This window comes from Cebus imitator, unplaced genomic scaffold (genome assembly GCF_001604975.1).
Source record: "Cebus imitator isolate Cc_AM_T3 unplaced genomic scaffold, Cebus_imitator-1.0 Scaffold9, whole genome shotgun sequence".
Lineage (NCBI taxonomy): Eukaryota > Metazoa > Chordata > Mammalia > Primates > Cebidae > Cebus > Cebus imitator.
In genome coordinates this window covers 3,061,567-3,070,379 of record NW_016107324.1, presented here as the reverse complement: position 1 = coordinate 3,070,379, position 8,813 = coordinate 3,061,567, and the positions used below count along the sequence as shown (strand labels likewise).

General features: G+C 37.9%; 1 pseudogene; it reads left to right on the top strand.

Moving 5' to 3' along the window:
- Positions 1-3,669: 3,669 nt before the first annotated feature.
- On the top strand, positions 3,670-3,804 carry LOC119473912 (annotated as a pseudogene).
- The last annotated feature ends 5,009 nt before the right edge of the window (positions 3,805-8,813 follow it).

The following is an 8,813-nucleotide window of genomic DNA, read 5'->3' as shown; positions in this document are numbered from 1 at the left end:
GCTGGGATTACAGGCACGCGCCACCATGCCCAGCTAATTTTTGTATTTTTAGTAGAGGCGAGGTTTCACCTTGTTGACCAGGATGGTCTCAATCTCTTGACCTCGTGATCCACCCGCCTCGGCCTCCCACAGTGCTGGGATTACAGGCTTGAGCCACCGCGCCCGGCCTAAATTTTTTTTAAAAAGTTTGCTGAGTATGATGGCACACACCTGTGGTCCCAGCTACTCTGGAGGTTGAGGTGGGAGATTCACTTGAGCCCAGGAGATAGAGTTAGCAGAAGGAATGAAATAATAAAGAGCAGAAGTAAATAAAATAGACACTAAAAACAATACAAAAGATCAATGAAACAGAGGTGGTTTTCTGAAAAGATAAAATTTACAAACCTTTAGCTAGACTAAGAAAAAAGAGAGAATACCCAAATAAATAAAATCAGAAATGAAAGAAGAGATGTTACAACTGATATCACAGAAATAAAATATCACAGGAGACTACCATGAACAATTAGATACCAATAAGTTAGGTAACTTAAAAGAAATGGCTAAATTACTAGACATGTACAACCTAAAAAGACAAAATCATATAGAAATAGAAAATGTGAACAGATCAATAATCAGTTTGGAGATTGAATCAGTAACAAAAAGTCTCCTACAAAGAAAAGGCCAGGACCTGATGCCTTCAATGCTAAATTCTACCAAACATTTGAAAACTAATACTAACTCTTCTCAAAGTCTTCCAAAAAAAAAAAAAAAAAAAGATAAATTTTATTCTTTATTTTTTTGGACAAGGTCTCATTATTGCCTACGCTGGAGTGCAGTGGCAGATCATGGCTCACTGCAGCCTGGAACTTTTGGGTTCAAGCAATCTTGCCACCTCAGCCTCAGTCAGCTTCCCAAGTAGTTGGGACTTCAGGTGCATGCTGCTATGACTGGCTAAGGTTTTGCTTTTTTAGAGACTGGGGTCTTGCTATGTTTCCCAGGCTTGTCTCCATTCCTTTGCCTCAAGTGATCCTTCGGCCTCAGTCTCCCAAAGTGCTGAGATTACAGGCATAAGCCACTGCATGCAGCTGAGGAAAGCTATTTCAAAACTATTTTTATGAGGCCAGAATTTCTCTGATACCAAAGCCAGACAAGCACATTGCCAAAATAAAAAATAAAATAAAAAAATATAGCAGGCCAATATCCTTAATAAACAGAGGCAATAGCTCTAAACAAAATACTAGCAAACCAAATTCAACAACACATTAAAAAGATCATCATCATGATTATGTGGGATTTATCCCTGGCATGCAAGGATGGTTCACGATATGCTAATTTGATACATCACATTAACAGAATGAAGAGCAAAAACCGTATGATCATCTCATTACACACAGAAGAAGCATTTGACAAAACTCAACATCTTTTCATAATAAAAATGTCACCAAATTAGGTATAGAAGGAATGTGCCTCAACACAATAAAGATGATATATGAGAAGCCTACAGCTAACATTATACTCAATGGTGAAAAATCAAAAGTCTCTCCTTCAAGATCTGGAACAAGACAAGAATGCTCATTCTCACCACTTCTATTTAACATAGTATTGAAAGTCCTTGACAGGGCAATTAGGCAAGAGAAAGAAAGAAAAAACATCCAAATAGGAAAGAAAGAAGTAAAATTGTCATTGTTTTTTGGCAACATGCTCTTCAACAAACTATCCAAAAAATAAATCAACGGAACAATTTTTCAATAGCTACAAAAAATAAAATATTTGGGACTAAATTTAATCAAGAAAGTGAAAAACCTGTATACTAAAAATTATAAAACACTGATGAAAAAAATTGAAGAAGACACATAAATGAAAATATATGCCATATTCATGGATTAGAATATTTTTAAAATGCCCATACTACCTAAAGCAATCTGCAGATTCAATGCAATCCCTATCAAACTTCCAATGTTGTTTTTCACAGAAGCATAAAAAACAATTCTCAAATACAAATGGAAACACAAAAAACCCTGAATACCTGGTGCAATTATGAGCAGAAAGAACAAAGCTGGAGGCGTCACATTACCTGATTTCAAACTGTACTAAAAAGTGATAGTAGAATCTGAGAAAGATGGCAGATAGGAGACTGGGCTAATGTGAAGCTACCACTTAAATGGACAGAACAGTGTTTGGCAACTCACACTGTGAACTTTCGCTCCAAGAACCACCACCAAAATGTACCAGGAAAACCAGAAGAAATCACAGATCCTTAGAAAGACGTGGCACACCACTGCAAATTCCATGAGACAGGCAAAAAGCTGTAAGTTTCCAAAGCAAGAGAAGGAGAAAACCTGCCTTGGGACACACATCCCCCATGGGGAATCTGAAAATCCAGATTACGGGAAAAGGATTTAACCTTACCTAGAGATGATTTAGGGAGCAACATGAAATATAAAAGTAGAAGCAGCAGTGGGAAGAGCCTTGTAGGCGGTCCCAGTCTCCAGCCAGAGCCCAGGGAAGCCATCCCTGACTATATCTCACAGGGACCCTCAGGGAAGGCAGCCAGCAGAATTAGGGAGGGGTCACAGGTTTCGAGAAGCTTCCAATTGAAATTTGTAATAATTTTGACTGGACATGAATTTTCTTGAGCAGAATTCAAGGAGTTAATGGAAACTGCTGCAGATGCAAGTGAAGGAGCTGCCTCTGACATTGGGGCAGATGGGGAGGGGCAAGTCCTGAAAGCTGTGCTTCCTTTCTCAGCAGAGAAATTTACAGCATGGGGCAAGGTCTGACGGGGGTAATGTGGGAGTGAGACTGGCCTAGCCAACTGCCTGGGAGTTGAGTGAGGCCTTTTGCTACCCACTATCCCCACTTTCCTGATGAACTAGCACACCAAAGGCAGCCATAATACCCTGTGGAACATAACCCCATTGGCCTGAGAACCACTCCCCACACCCCACAGTGGCTGTGGCAAGCCCCTCTCAAGTACAGTTTGAGCTCAGACTCACCTAACCTTTCCTTGACCTGATGGTATTTCTCTACCTGCCCTGGTAGCCAAACACAAAAGTATAAAGTCTTAGGAGCTTTATGGTCCTACATATTACCTGAGAAGCCAGAATACTGGCCAACTTAAGGCAAGATGGAAATTAAAAAATTATTTGAATTGAAAAATAATAGTGCCACAACTTATCAAAACCTCTAGGAAAGTTCATAGCCTTAAATACCTACATCAAAAAGTCTGAAAGAGTACAAACAGACAGTCTAAGGTCACACCTCAGAAACTAGAGAAACAAGAACAAACCATACCCAAGCCTAGCAGAAGAAAAGAAATACCAAAGATTGGAGCAGAAGTAAATAAAATTGAAACAAACAAACAAAAAATACAAAACATAAATGAAACAAAAGCTGTTTTTTTGAAAAGATAAACGTTGATAGATCATTAGTGAGATTAACCAAAGAAAGAAGATCCAAATAAGCTCAATTAGAAATGAAGCCTGAGACATTACAACCAATACCACAGAAATACAAAAGGTCATTCAAGGCTACTATTAACACCTTTATGCATACAAACTAGAAAATCTAGAGGAGATGGATAAGTTCCTGGAAATGTACAACCTTCCTAGATTAAATCAGGAAGAAATAGAAACTGAACAGACCAATAACAAGTAGTGAGGTTGAAACAGTAGTAAAAAGCAAATTGCCATACTTACCTGATTTTCCCAGGGCAAGGCTTATCCATTGCACTCCGGATGTGCTGACCCCTGCAATTTCCCCAAATGTGGGAAACTCAACTGCATAATTTGTGGTAGTGGGGGACTACATTCGTGCTTTCCTCAGGTATTTAAAAAAAATTGCCAACAAAAGAAAGTCAAGGAACAGAAGGATTCACAGCTGAATTCTATCAGACATTCCAAGAAGAATTGGTACCAATCTTACTGAAACTATTCAAAAAGATAGTGAAAGAGAGAATTCTATCTAAATCACTCTATGAAGCCAGTATCACCCTAATATCAAAACCAGTAAAGGACATAACAAAAAAAGAAAACTGCAGACCAATATCTTTGATGAACATAGATAGAGAAATCCTCAACAAAATACTAGCTAACTGAATCCAACAGCATATCAAAAAGATAACACATCATGATCAAGTGGGTTTCACACCAGGGATGCAGGGATGGTTTAACACGCACAAATCGATAACTGTAATACATCACACAATTAAAAACAAAAATCATATGATCATCTCAATAGATGCAGAAAAGTATTTGACAAAATCCAGAGTTTTCTCATTAAAACCCTCAGCAATACTGATATAGAAGGGATGTACCTCAAGGTAATAATGACAATCTATGACAAACCTACAGCCAACATTATACTGAACAGGGAAAAGTTGAAAGCATTTCCCCTCAGAACTAGAACAAAATAAGGATATCCACCTTCACCACTAATATTCAACATAGTACTGGAAGTCTAGCCAGAGCAATCTGACAAGAGAAATAAATAAAAGACATCCAAGGCAGTAAAGAGGAATTCAAACTGTTGCTGTTTGCTGATAATATGAACATATACCTAGAAAACCTTAAAGACTCATCCAAAAGCTCCTAGATCTGATAATGAATTCAGTAAAATCTCAGGATACAAAATCAATTGCACAAACCAGTAGTACTCCTATACACCAACAATGACCAAGCTCAGAATCATATCAAGAACTGAATCCCTTTTACAACAGCTGCAAAACAAACAAACAATCAAACCCCCCAAACTTAGGAATATACCTAACCAAGGAGGTAAAAGATTGCTACAGGGAAAACTACAAAACACTGCTGAACGAAATCATGGATGACACAAACAGAAACACATTTTATGCTCATGGATGGGTAGAATCAATATTGGGAAAATGACCATACTGCCAAAAGCAATCACAGATTCAATGGAATTCCCATCAAAATACCATCATCATTCTTCACAGAACTAGAAAAAACAATCCTAAAATTCATATGGATCCATAAAAAGAGCTCACATAGCCAAAGCAAGACTAAGCAAAAATAACATATCTGGAGGTATCACATTACCTGATTTCAAACTATATTACAAGGCTATAGTTACCAAAACAGCAAGGCAGTGGTATAAAAATAGGCACACAGACCAGTGGAACAGAATAGAGAACCCAGAAATAAAGCCAGATACTTACAGCCAACTGATCTTAAAGCAAACAAAAACAAAGTAGGGAAAGGACACCTATTCAACAAATGGTGCTGGGATGATTGGCAAGCCACATGTATAAGAATGAAACTGGATCCCCATCTCTCACCTTATACAAAAATCAACTCAAGAGGGATCAAAGACTTAAATCTATGACCTGACACCATACAAATTCTAGAAGATAACATCAGAAAATCTCTTCTAGACATTGGCTTAGCAAAGAGTTCATGACCAAGAACCCAAAAGCAAATGCAACAAAGCAAAAATTAGATGGGACCTAATTAAAGTAAAAGGCTTCTGCACAACAACAACAAATAATAATAATAATAATCAGCAGAGTAAATAGACAACCCACAGAGTGGAAGAAAATATTCACACACTATGGATCCAACAAAGGACGAATAACCAGATCTACAAGGAATTCAAACAAATCAGCAGGAAAAAGATAATCCCATCAAAAAGTGGGCAAAGGACATGAATATAAAATTCTCAAATTTTTATTTTTTCCATGTTTTTTGGCTATTCATCTATCTTCTTCTCAAAAAAAGAAGATAGATGAATAGCTAATAAACATGAAAACATCCCTGACATCACTAATTATCAGGGAAATGTAAATTAAAACCACGATGAGATACTATCTTACTCCTGCAAGAATGGCCATAATTAAAATTTTTTTAAAATAGATGCTGGCATGGATATTGTGAAACGGGAACTTTTACACTGCTGGTGGGAATGTAAACTAGTATAACCACTATGGAAAACAGTATGGAGATTCCTTTAAAAACTAAAAGTAGAACTACCATTTGATCTAGCAATCCTACTACTGGGTATCTACCCAGAGGAAAAGAAATCATTATATGAAAAAGACATTTGCACATGCATGTTTATAGCAGCATAATTTGCAATTGCAAAAACATGGAACCAGCCTAAATGCCCATCAACCAACACATAGATAAGGAAAATACGGTATATTTATATGATGGAATACTACTCTGCCATGAAAAGGAATAAAATAATTGCATTTGCAGCAACCTGGATGGATGGAACTGGAGACCATTTTTCTAAGTGAAGTAACTCAGGAATGGAAAATCAAATATTGTATAGTCTCACTTATAAGTGGGAGATAAGCTATGAGGATGCAAAGGCATAAGAATGACATAATGGACTTTGGGGATTTGAGGGGAAGGAAGGGAGGGGGGTGAGGGATAAAAGACTACACATTGGGTATACTGTACACTGCTCATATGGGAAGTGCACCAAAATTTCAGAAATCACCACTAAAGAACTTACCTGGTCAGGCGTGGTGGCTCACGCCTGTAATCCCAGCACTTTGGGAGGCTGAGGCAGGCGGATCACAGGTCAGGAGTTCTAGACCAGCCTGGCCAACATGGTGAAACCCCATCTCTACTAAAAATACAAAAAATTAGCTGGGTATGATGGCAGGCACCTGCAATCCCAGCTACTCAGGAGGCTGAGACAGGAGAATCACTTGAACCCAGGAGGTGAAAGCTGCAGAGAGCCAACTACGCCACTGCACTCTAGTCTGGGCAACAGAGCAAGACTCCGCTTCAAACGCACACAGACACACACACACACACACCCCCACCCCTTATCCATGTAACCCAAAACTATCTGTTCTCCAAAACTATTGAAAAAAAAAAAGTGTTGGTAATCACACTTGTAATCCCAGCACTTTGGGAGACTGAGGCAGGAGCATTACTCAAGAGCAGCAGTTTGATACCAGCTTGGGCAATATGGTGAGACCCCTGGCTTCCTGTGTAAATATTTTAAAAAAACCCCAAAAGTTAGCATGGTACTTGCAAAAAAAAAAAAACATATGAAACAAGAGTAGAGAGCCCATAAATGAACCCAGGTATGCACATGGTCAATTGCTTTTCCACAAAGGTGCTAAGAATATACAATGGGAAAAGAACATTCTTTTCAATAAATGGTGCTAGGAAAACTAGATACCCACATGCAGAATGAAATTGGACCTGTGTCTTACACTATATGCAAAAACCAACTCAAAATAGATTAAGGACTTAAATGTAAGACCAGAAACTATAAAACTACTAAAAGACATATAGTGAAAAAACTGCCAATTGAAACCACAATGTGACGTCATCTCACACCTGTCACAATGGCTATAGTGACAAAGACAAAAGATAATAAATGTTGGCAAGGAAATGGAGAAAGGGAACCCCTTATATACTGTTAAGAATGTAAATTAGTTCAGCCATTAAGGGAAACTGCACTGATGTTCTCCGAAAAACTAAAATAGAATTACCATATGATCCAGCAATCCACTTCTGGGAATTCAACCCAAAGATTTGAAATCAGTGTTTTGAAGAGATGTTTGCAGCCATGTTCACTCTAGCACTATGTTCACAATAGCCAAGTTATAGAATCAACCTAAGGTCTATCATATGCTGAAGAAAATGTGGAAATGCAGTATATATACATAATGGAATACTATTCAGCTTTTAAAAAGGACATTCTGTCATTTGTGACAACATGGATGAAACTGGAGAACATTATCCCAAGTAAACCAGGCACAAAGACAAATATGGCACACATACTAACTTATATGTGGAATCAGTGGAGAATGATGGTTACAAAGGCTGGGGGCTGAGGGGAATGGGGAGATGATGGTCAAAGGGTATAACGTATGACAGAAGGAATTTCTTTTTAGTTCTATGACACAGCAGTTCTATTCACTATATTCTATATGGTGAGTATAGTATTATACATTTCAAAACTAAGTAAGTTTAAATGTTCTCATCACAAAAAATGTTAAGTATTTAAGGTGATGGATGTTAACTAGCTTAATTATTCCATATTATGCTCATAACACCACTTTGTACTCCGACATACAATTATAAATTGTCAATTTAAAGTAAAAAAAAAAATGCAGAAAAGAGGCATTTTGTGGTGGGAAAGACTAAATCCCAGAATGGCAAAGCAACTAATTCATGGTCCCCAGGGTTTAAGACAGAGCCACAAGCCCTATCCAGATGCAGGTCCCTAAAGGATTCCCAACAGGCTTCAAAGCTCGACTTGAGTCCAGATGACAGTGACAGGTTCTGCAGGATCTGGAAGCCAGTACAGACTTTCCTCAGCACATTTGCGAGCAGGGTGTAGGGCTCATAATTTACAATCATACCTGTGTGTATACATGCTTGTGTGTATATATCAGCCCCTGATAACTACATATCAAGGGCTTTTTTCTTTGCCTAAACACAGTGTATGCTTTAGAACACAAAGTACTATAAGTAATTTGATGAACACAAGATTCTACAGGCAAATAGGGTGGGAAACACTGCATATTATAGCCTCACTGCCAACATGCTTGGTGCACCAGGAAACACATTTGCATATTAAGGAATGAATGGTTCCATAATAAAGAGATACCTTTAGGTTAGTTTAATCCAGTGATTACCCAATTAATTTGGTTATGACCACGTATCCTCCCAGCAGTACTCACCATTATTCTGTGGAACAAATTTGTTTATTTGCAGATGTACACATTTTTGCAAAGGGTTATTCTGAATGTCTACAAAGTGTTTTAAACCTGGTACATTTTAATGAGGTTATATACAAAATAGCATAAACACCAACAATGATAGAAACATCCAGGATGCAAC